This window comes from Lontra canadensis, unplaced genomic scaffold (assembly GCF_010015895.1).
Source record: "Lontra canadensis isolate GAN:19392208 unplaced genomic scaffold, GSC_riverotter_1.0 scaffold2, whole genome shotgun sequence".
Classification (NCBI taxonomy): domain Eukaryota; kingdom Metazoa; phylum Chordata; class Mammalia; order Carnivora; family Mustelidae; genus Lontra; species Lontra canadensis.
In genome coordinates this window covers 46287364-46297794 of record NW_022630996.1, presented here as the reverse complement: position 1 = coordinate 46297794, position 10431 = coordinate 46287364, and the positions used below count along the sequence as shown (strand labels likewise).

Here is a 10431-nt window from a genome sequence, read left to right as displayed (position 1 = left end):
CACTCCGAATCTCCCAGACTGTTAGGGCCCTGGATGTCAAGAAGCACTTGACCATCACAGAAAGCAAATGCTGAGCCATCTCCCGAGCTCACACACCGCAAGGAGGCACCTGCTCCATCCGTTTCAGCATTCCCTGTGAAAAGACCAGTCAGAAGGGAGGGGTGAAAAAGAACAAGGTCAAGGTCAAGCCACTCACCCACCTCTTCCCGCCCAGCTCTCCTCCCACCTCGCACTGATTACTGTACAGTGTGTCAGAGGTACTCCCACTGGCCTAGAACCATCATCTCATCCAGAAGACACATAAATTCCACCCAGGTAGTTCTAAAATCACCCAGCTGATCATTCAATTTATATACAGTATCAAGTGTTCATTTCACAGCTGCTATTTCAGTCCCTCTGACCTGCAGGTCCTTGACATGTGCTTTGCCAGGGCCCTCCAGTGATGTAAAAGTAAGTTTTTAGCACTCGCAGAAAAAGCAATTGAAGTTCATTTCTCACAGATTACCAAGCCCCATCAGGAATGAAGATGCTGTAAAGTGCGCATGGGGCAATGTCCCAACATCCATTGCGGTCCATGGTAAAGCCTGCTGTGCCAGCCAGCGGAGCAGACCAGTCACGTCTGGAGTGTCCTGCTTCTCATAGGCTCTGCTGCACTGCACTGTCATCTCGGTGAGATGAAGATACCTGGCTGTGTCTCACTAAGATTTGATTGCATTTCTCTCATTTTCTTCATTTCTCGCCTCAGATGGCATGTTTTGTCTTTGGCTCATTCCAGTACCAGCAGTGTGGGCTTCAGAGGGAAATGGTGGGTGGCCTGACAGCAGGCTGCCCACCTGGTCTCCAGAACGGGGTGGGCGACACCTGTCCTGGCTGGTGCTGACAGCATCTTTCTCTTCTTCTAAAATGAGCTACAGGAAAGGAGACCAACTGGTTAAAATGGAGGCAATTGTGTTTCTCAGGGCTCTGCTTTATGATCACTTCAGTCCATGGCCCCTTCTGCTGTGCTCATTCTGACCCCCCCCATACGGTTTCCCAATCCCCCCCACCTCCCATTCTCTGCTCTGTCCCTCTTACAGAATTTCCCCCACTGCTCTCTGATTCAAGTTCACACAAAGTTGAGTTTCTCCTTGAGAACTTGAAAGACACCTATGCTGGCCAGTGACCCAAGCTCAATTTTAAGTCACTAAGCACAATACTATGAAGGTACTATGACCTGTACTTGAAGAAATCCTTTCCCCCAAAGAGAGGAGTTTCTGGGGCATCCATTTCATCTAGAAGTCCAGGACAAGAGTGTTCAGATTTCCACAGACTCAAATTTGGAGAATTTGACTACCAATTCGAAGGAATGATAATGAGGTTTGTTATAATGGGCACGTATTGTTTTGCATGTATTTTTTAAGTGTTCAAAATATAAAGCCCTAGTTCTTCAAGATTACTGAAAATTGGACATATTTTAAAAACATTTTCTTAAGCAAACTGACTGCCAAGACAACTTCAGAAATTACCCTGACTCTCCCAACCACATTCCCATTGAATAATCTTAAACCTTCCTCAAACTGTCATTTTTCTCTCACACTTCCCGAGGACAAGCACCAGTAACAACTTAGACTTAAAGTGGGGAGAGAAACAAAGATCTTATCTGCACCTAGTAGATGTTTTTTTTGGTAGATATCTTTCTAAGATGCAGTGTAGAAAGCAGACTACTCACAAGACTTGGAAAGGCACTTTGACGGCTCCCAGCAACTTGTACAGCCAAAGAAACCGCGGCCTTGGAAGGTAAAGTAAGGTCAGTGCAAGATGAGATTTAAAAGCCTCTTCTTGGGGCGCCTGGGTGGTTCAGTCGGTTAAGCGTCTGCCTTACTTCTGATCAGGTCATGATCTCAGGGTCCTGGGATGGAGTCCCGCATCAGCTCCCTGCTCAGTAGGGAGCCGCTTCCCATCCCCACCTCCACCCCCCTGCCACTCTGCCTACTAGGGATTGCTGTATGTCAAATAAATAAATAAAATCATTTTTTTTTAATTTAGGGGCACCTGGGTGGCTCAGTGGGTTAATCCTCTGCCTTCAGCTCAGGTCATGATCTCAGGGTCCTGGGATCAAGCCCCGCATCGGGGCGCTCTGCTCAGTGGGGAGCCTGCTTCCCCATCTCTCTCTGCCTGCCGCTCTGCCTACTTGTGATCTCTCTCTCTGTCAAATAAATAAATAAAATCTTATTAAAAAGACCTCTTCTTCATGGTCATGAGTTGGTTGCGATGCCTTCCTCTTCCCCAGTGTAAACCTTTCTCGAGGAGGAGATGCTAATGTCTGCATGCCTGCCTTGGATTCAGTACTGCCTCTCCAGGGCTCCCACCTCTCTTATGACCCAGACACTGGTCCTCCTGGCCACTTGCTTGTCCTGCCTGCTGGCAGCTCTCAGCTGAGTCCCTCTCTAATTTTGTCCTCGGCTTCAGAGAGTGACCTCTGTCAAGATGAGGCTCCTTCCCTGTGGGCAGTGCACTTTGGGAAGTTTGGCTGATTTGTGGAGTGTAAGAACCACTAGCCTTCCCCTCCTGGCAGCTCTTTTTATAAAGACGAGGGGTGTGGTTCTGTTTCCTTTTTTCCCTCTTCCTCCACCCCAGGGCAGGGAGGAGGGGTAAGGGTGGGAGCAGGAGTCTGGGGAGATAAAGCCTAGGCAAGGGAGGGAGAGTGACAACAGTGAAGGGGAGGAGTCAAGTAGGAATTTTTGCGGGCACAGGGGACTTCCATGGGGGGAGAGGGGGGTTGTTGACGTTGGGGGGGTGGGTGGACTGTGGCCCAGAAGGTCAGGGGGTTAGGATTAGGTTCAGCTCATAACATCACAGTTGCCCTTGTCTCCCCAGATGACCTATCTTCTGCACCCCTCCCCCAAGGCCCCTTGCCTCAGTGTGGGGCTACTGAAAGCCATCCCAGTTCCAGAGCAAATGCATCTGACCGAGGTCTGTCTTGCCCCTGCTCTGCAGTTCAACTCCTCCCCGTGCGTGGTCCTGTCTTTTTCGCCTCCCCCATGGTATTGACCTGAGACTCTCCAATAAACTTCCCCCTCATAACCTTCCATTCAAAATCTGTTTCCCAGAACCTGACCTCACACACTTACATTTGTAAAATATGTCATCACTTTAAAACGCTGCTACCTGGCATCGTCATGGTGTTCATCGCAAACAGAGGCTCAGAAAAGTGAAGTGACTTTCTCAGGGTCACACCCTGAAGTCCTGGACCTGGGACAGAACTGAAGTTCTCCGACTCCTGGCCCAAGGCTGTTCTGAGAAACTAAGTGAGTTATAAAGGTGTGAGTATGTAGCTATTCCTAAAAATGTTTCTCCTCTTCATGGTTTCACTTTCCACCGCTCATGTCTATTTCCTTAACTGTTTACCTTTCCCCTCCCCAAACCTGCTCTTCCCAGTTCCACGGTCTGCCTTTGCAATGTTTTCCTTACAGCAGCCTGTGGGAGGTAGCAGGAATAACAGGCACGTGGGGACGTCAATACCTTGGCACCAAGACTTCTTTGCTCTCAGCCCAACAGAAAGAGGTGACAGAGGGGTATGTCTGGTGGTCCCATGATGCATCCCTGACCCTCTGTTCTAGACACTTAGTTTTTCTCCTGCTTCCCACAGCTGGTTTTCATGTAGAATTTCAACAGGGCTGATGTCCCTGTCATCTTATTTGCAGACAGCAAGAATTTCTCATGCTAATCACTCTGTAAATATGGGTGCAACTGGGACACTCTGTAATTCTGTGTCCTTGTTACCCTGTTCTGGGGACTGTTCTCTAGGCTTATAATACCCTCTAGAATCCCCTGGGGACTCTGTCGTTTGAGTCGTTTCATTCAGCCCAGCACTGGCTAGAGAAGAAAATGTTCTTTACACTCCTCAGTGAAAAGCCTCTGGGGGTCTATTCATTGCCTTGATGTTCTGGAGCTTCCGGGGCCTCAGGGGATTTTCACCTCCCTTTGCAAAACCTCTGCACTGATTGATTGGCAGGCAGAACGCACACCAATTAGCTGCTTTGCATAGCCTCAGGACAGGTGTTTAGGAAACCAAAGGTTCACAGGTACTATGTGCTATGGTTTGGACCCTTGGTTTTTCTTTTTTTCTGATTTTTTTCAGACACAAGAACACAAGAGTTGAATGCATTCAGATCTGTCATCTCGTGGTTGATGATTTCAACCAATGTCTGACATCCTGCGAAAGATGCGAAAGATATGCACTCAGTTTGATAAAGGGTGGAAAGAGCATATAAACTTACTGGCAGGCGCTTGTATGGGTCCTTACTGTTGTCCACCTTCATCACTAAGTAAGACCCACCAGGGTTTTAAGGTAATATTACAGTCTTGAAAAAAGTCCTGCTCTGACCCAGTATCCCGATTTTAATCAAATTGTGTATTCTGAGCTCAACTCTAGATTGTGTATTCTGAGCTCAACTCTAGATTGCAGTTAAAAATAAGAAAGGCTTTCAACTTATTGCTTGTTTCATGAATTAGTTGTTCATGGCGGTGGTGAGGTGGTCCCCAAACCTCTATGTCATGGAAGTTGTTTTAGAAGTATCTTTTCTGTTCCATACCAACCCCCAGGAATCTGGCTAGCATCCTCATCAGGAGAGTCAGGGGTTAAAAGTGTGAACAGTTCTCCTGGATTCAGCCAGTTCTCCTGGATTCAGATCTCCCTCTGCGTGAGAGTTACTGGCCTGTGTGACTGTTGGGCAAGTTACTCAACCTCTCTGTTCCTTGGTTTCCCCATCGGCAAAATGGGGGTCCCAAGAATAGGGCTATTGTCAAGATTAAATAAATTAGTTTATTTTGTAGTCCTTGCAACAGAGGTTGGCATATAAATCATACACATTCTGAATTATTTTCCTATTGTTCTATGATAGGTCTTTCCCTTGTCAGTTACATCTGGAGATTTTAAAACAACCGTTCTTTGTGGCGCCTGACTACATTTGTGGCAGAGAGCGAAAAGAGAGAGGCCCTCGTTAACATTTAAATATATTCCACTTCGCAGGCAAATCTTTTTGTATATGAAGGCAGGAAATCGGAAGGTAAGTGCCCACTGTTTTTAAACTTGGAATGAGGTATTTTTAAACAGTTTTCAATTTACTTAAGAGTTTTAACACAGCTAATATTAGTTGGAACTGAATGTCTGAGAATGAGGTTAGTGTTCTGCATAAACCCTGCTTTTAAAAAGCTCACAGGAAGGGTCAAAGACCAGGAAATGCTCTCACTATAATTCTCATTTTCAGCTGAATTGGACATGGCAACAAGAACGCAGGCCTGAATCACATTATGTTCCAGGAACCTTTAACTTTGCATCATAATGACCCGGGGCCTAACAGAAGCAAATTGCAAGTGGTTTCCAAAAGGATAAACTCAATTTATATTAAACTAGTATTATAACTTAAGCAGCTCGTTTTGAAAGCAGAATGAAAAAGCTCATCATTCTTGTGATGGCTCCTAAATGCATCCCTTTACATTTCACCTGTAAAACGCTCTGTGTTTGCTGACAGGTTAAATGTATACTATACACAGAGAGCCAACATTTCTCTTTGTAACACCGCAGCAATCTTACTAGTTTTAGCAGCATTCTTATTATTTTAAGCTGTCTCCATTGTCTTCTAAACACCATAATTAGAAGCTGAAAAGCTTACAGCAACCAAACCCAATAAGGTCTCATTATGAACAAAATATTTGACTGTGGCGCAACAAATGACCCTGTGTAGTCTAACATGATGAAGACTTCAGCCTTCCTGCCCCATTAGGGCTTGAGGTATGTTCAAAGTTTTCCCTCTTGGGGTTATTGAGCCACTCGATTCCAAGTTTTAGTTTCTTGGTCATAGTTCTTTGCGTACTGGTCTCTTTGTTTCATTTTGTTTAACTGCCATTTTCCAATAGACCTGGAAGAGCAAAAGTGTCTGCTGGAAGCAGTTCAGGGTTTCTCTTATCAGGGATGTGGTGTTTTGTAAATGAGTTGAATGAGGGAGTCCGTGAGCCCAGAGCTGAAATAATTGAACTGCTTGACCGGAGAAAGAAGAGAGGGAGGTGATTTTTAGGGCCCAAGAAAATACTTCCAGCCCCAGATCAGTGACTTTTTAATGTGCTGCTCAGCATCTTTTTTTTTTTTTTTTCATTTGATACAAGTCCTCTTGAACTGTGTCCAAAAGTGAACTCCTGTAGGAGATTTAATAAATTAAGCATTACCAGTCATTTACACCTGTGTATAAATGTGTGTGTGTGTGTGTGTGTGTGCACGCGCGTGTTTCTCTCAAAAAAGGAGGCAAAAGCAGATTGATGAAGATTGCAAAAGAAAGTTTAAAAAAAAGTTAAGATGATTAGAAAATACATCTATTCTTAGGTTTTATTTACCTGGAATTGTTGTTCATTTGAATCTCTTGCTTCAGTGCATTACCATATCCTTTTGTGTAGACTGTAAGCTGGAAAATATCAGGTGGGGGAGAAATGAAATGTGGTCTAGTGTCTTCTAGCTGTTTCATGGAACAGGTTCCCATGGCCAAGTAGATACAGCTTGGGTATAAAGCATTCTCATTTAAACCAAGTGTGTGAAATATAAAAATAAATCTTGGATTTTTTTTTTAAATTTATATTCTGCTGGTGAAACACTGAACTCTGAAAAATGGGCATGTCAGGACTGCTTTTAATAAATCTACTTGCCTGTCCTGTGTTTTCAAGTTTTCCTGTTCGTTAATTATCAAGCTTTATTTCTCTAACTTCTCTAATCTTTAGAACACAATGAAGCATATCAATCAGCACAAACCTCCGTGAAGCTGCTTATCTCTGAAATCCCATCTTTATTGTGGGACACTGGGTCTCCCAAGCCAGTGCAGTCCCAGTTAGCAACATTCTTTCCCTGCCCTTCGTTCTTTGAGGTTGAGTCTACATTCCAATTCTCTTTTCCTTTTTTCTTTCTCTTGCTTGCCACCCTCTCCCCCAGAACTAACTCCTTCTCTCCCCCTGTCTGTCCCTCCCCCATCTCTCCATCTCTCCATCTCTCTGTCCCCAAGCAAGGGGTGAGTCTGCTTAGGAAACCTGAAGACTGATACCTATCCAGTCAAGGAGAAAGTGACTTTTAGAGCTCTTCTGTCTTCCCTGAGGCAGCAGGGTTCAAAAGTCAGTTTGAGTAGCGTCCCTATGTCCGGATCACTTCAGGGAGGTGGGAAAAATGACCCACAGACTTGAACATCTTTGGAGACCTGGCCAGGAACTTGCCTTTACAGCAGGATCCCTAAGTGATTTGTAAGCTGTTTAACCAGAGAGCCATTGCTTTGGGGGATCCCATTCTCTAAAGAAAGGAGCACTTAGCCTAAAATAATGTAATTATCTCATCCTAAATTCCCTCCCCAAGATACGCATTATCACCCAAGTTGCTGAGTCTGGCCCAGAGAGAAGGTAGAGAAAGGTGAAGATTTTGTTCCTACTTGATGCTGTTTTGTCCATGTCCACATTCATTGCTCATGGTTCCTGAGGGCAAAGTTCAACCTATGTGCTCTGGGGCCGAAGGAGGGTCACAGCCAGCAAACCCAGCAGCCCCAGTGAGCACTGCCCTTCACGGGCTCCTTGGGATGGGCCAAGGGCGGTTCTGCCCTGCTTGGCCACAGGGCTCCCCTTCTGCGACATGCAGGAGTCCCCACAAACAGCTCCCAAACAGGAAGTGTTTCTGAGCTAATTAAAAAAAAAAAAAATCAAAACTGCTATGTCACACTAGCTTTATTTTCAAAAATAAGTATGCAAAAACTAAAACTGCGAATCGTGTCCCTCGAGTTGCTGTCGTCTTTCCTGCTCGATTTTCCTTTATTCTGCTCATCATTTTTTTTCTTTTTTTTTTTTTTCCCCCACTCGTCATTTTCTAACACTGTTTGTAACTGACTGGCTTAGTTTGTTGTGTCTTTGTCCCCACCGGCGTAGACGGTTCATAAAGATAGGGATTTCTGTGTTTTACATTGCTCTCTGCCATTCATAGAATAATGCATTTCAATATTTGTATGGCCCGATGGCCTGACAACGGGTTCTCAGATACAGCACAGTCTGGCACAGGTATAGATGGAAACACAATTGTGATTTGCCGTAGTTTATACATATCGTGCTGTTTGTGCAAATATGTGAAGTCTGACCTCTTCCAATCAATCAACCCATCAGTAACAGGATGTGACTGCCTGCTAAACTCTAAGACTTTTCCCCATCATCTCTATTTGTCCATGTATCAGTTCTACCCTGACGCCTGTTTCACATGATCCTTAGCCCTTTAGCAGCAAAAGCTGTGTCTACAGAGACCTTTTTAAAAAAATTGTATTTGCCTCTAAGTGGATGAAGCCCTATAATCTGAAAATCTAGGACTGAAGTTTCATTTCATGACCCAGCAGAGAGTGAAACAGAAAAGGTTCCTTCTTTTTGGCAATTACTTTAAAAAATCCAGCCAAATCCTGAGAATATACACCGGGAGAGGTGAAAATTGCTCCATTGTGGGTTTGCCTGATTTGATTTGCCTGTTTGGCAAGAACTCTTGAAGGACCGATGACCTCTTTCTTTCTGGAGAGAAGGCAACAGGGGAGATGGTTTTTTTAAGAAAAATTAAAATCAAACTATATGAAGGAATTCAAAGACGCAGCAAAGTGGAAATAATAGGATGGGTTAATGGTTCCCAAGTTATTCACTGGTAAGGGCCCTCGATCTCACTCTTTCTGAAATAACGTCTCCATTAAAGAAGAAGAAAAAGGGGAAGGGGAAGGGGAAAGAAAAGGGGAAGGGGAAGGAGGAGGAGGAGGAGGAGGAGGAGAAAAAGGAAGAGAAGAGAGGTAAGAAGCATTACTTACACAGTCCTTAGAAGCCTATTTTTTGATTCTCACAGCTCACCAATCCCACACCTGCATGATCCAACCTTACTTTGGATTTAGTTTCTAGAACATGACACGTTCTCGGAGGCTTCCTTATCTTTGCCCCTGCTGAGCCTTCCTCTGGAAAATGTTTCCTCTCCAGCCCCTTCCCCACAACCACTCCACTCCGCTGTGTTTTGAATGAATGAATGATCAAATGAGGGCCAGCAAAGAGCTGTATCAAAGAAAATCAGTTCTTACCCTGAAACCAGATTGCATAAAAAAATAGCTTTGTCTAGAGACGGATGGCCTACAAAGAGAGAAACACTGACCGTATTTACCTGTGAATAATATGCATCCCAGATGTCTCTCATTGCTGTTGTACTAAACATTGTGCAAGAATGAGAGGTAACCAAGAAAACAATGAGAGTAACACAGGAGCTGGAAACACCTGCTTAGACTCTGAGACAAAAATGCCCTCGCAAACTTTTGTACCACCTCTGCAGTGCTAAATGAAGTTGTTGGTTAGTGAGCCTGAATGAAAGGACTGGTTCTTATTCACAGAATCACATGAAACAGTAGACAATTCAAAGGGCATTGTAGTGATTTTAAAACACCTTTTCAAATTATTGAACAGAGGCTCGTCCCTTTCCCTCTTTCCTCCTAGTGGCTTTGAGCCACTTTGAGCCAAGAGACCTATCAAGATTTTTTTTTCCGGTCTTGACATCATGTGATTTTGAAATCTACTCTAATTCAAAGGCCCAAAGTGCATTTTCAAGATTTTAATACAGGGTTCAGCTGCCAAAGCCACCCTGCCTCCAGCTGCTGCTATTTCCAGAAGGTGAGGGTGGGTATCTTTGGCTTCTTTCCCCCCACCCCCCCTGCAGCTGCTGCTGTTGGAGTGACAGAGCTGATCCCACGGGCCTGTTTTCAGTCCTCATCTTACCTGGCCCATCAGTAGCTCTTGACAGATGTCTACTCCCTCCTCCTTAAAACATTTCTTAGTTTCCTTCCTGGTCTTCTCTTTTTTGTTTCCTCATCATCTTCTAAGGCTACCGCTCAGGTTTTAAATATCTTCACTTTATTTCTCCTCACTCCCCAAGAGCTACTGTTCACTCTCAAGGCTCTTTTACAGCCTAATGACTCCCCCATTATGTCTCTCTTCCTTGTGACATGCCTGAGCCAGCTCACCTGAGCTCACGAGAGCACCTTTCTTCCCAAATCTGTATTTAATGATAGTACCGTTAGGCTGGTAACTAGAAATCAACCATGGTGAAGTAGTTACTCCAAAGAAGCTGACAAACACGACATACTGAGCCCCCCCCCCACCCCCTACCCCAGCCCACCACCACCCTGGAGCACTAGTTGTTAAGCATTTCCTAACTCACCATTTTCCCCAACCTTTCCCACTGAACTCTGGTCTGTGCATCCAACTGCCAACTTGGTATCTCCCTTTGGAGATAGAACATGTCTAAAATGGAACTCCTCTCCCCGAACCTAGTCTTTCTCCCCCAGCTCTCCCCTCCCCGGAAATAGCAACTCCAGCTTTCTAGCTACTCAGGTAAAAATATGTATGTTCTTTGACTCCTCTCTTTCTGTC

At 44.8% G+C, this 10431-nt stretch overlaps 1 long non-coding RNA gene across 1 annotated transcript; it reads right to left on the bottom strand.

Moving 5' to 3' along the window:
- Positions 1-847: 847 nt before the first annotated feature.
- On the bottom strand, positions 848-9942 carry LOC116872521. Its single transcript, XR_004383655.1, has 3 exons — positions 9778-9942; positions 6370-6437; positions 848-908 (listed from the first exon to the last, which is right to left on the bottom strand). It is a non-coding gene; the product is annotated as an uncharacterized LOC116872521 (long non-coding RNA).
- Positions 9943-10431: the final 489 nt, after the last annotated feature.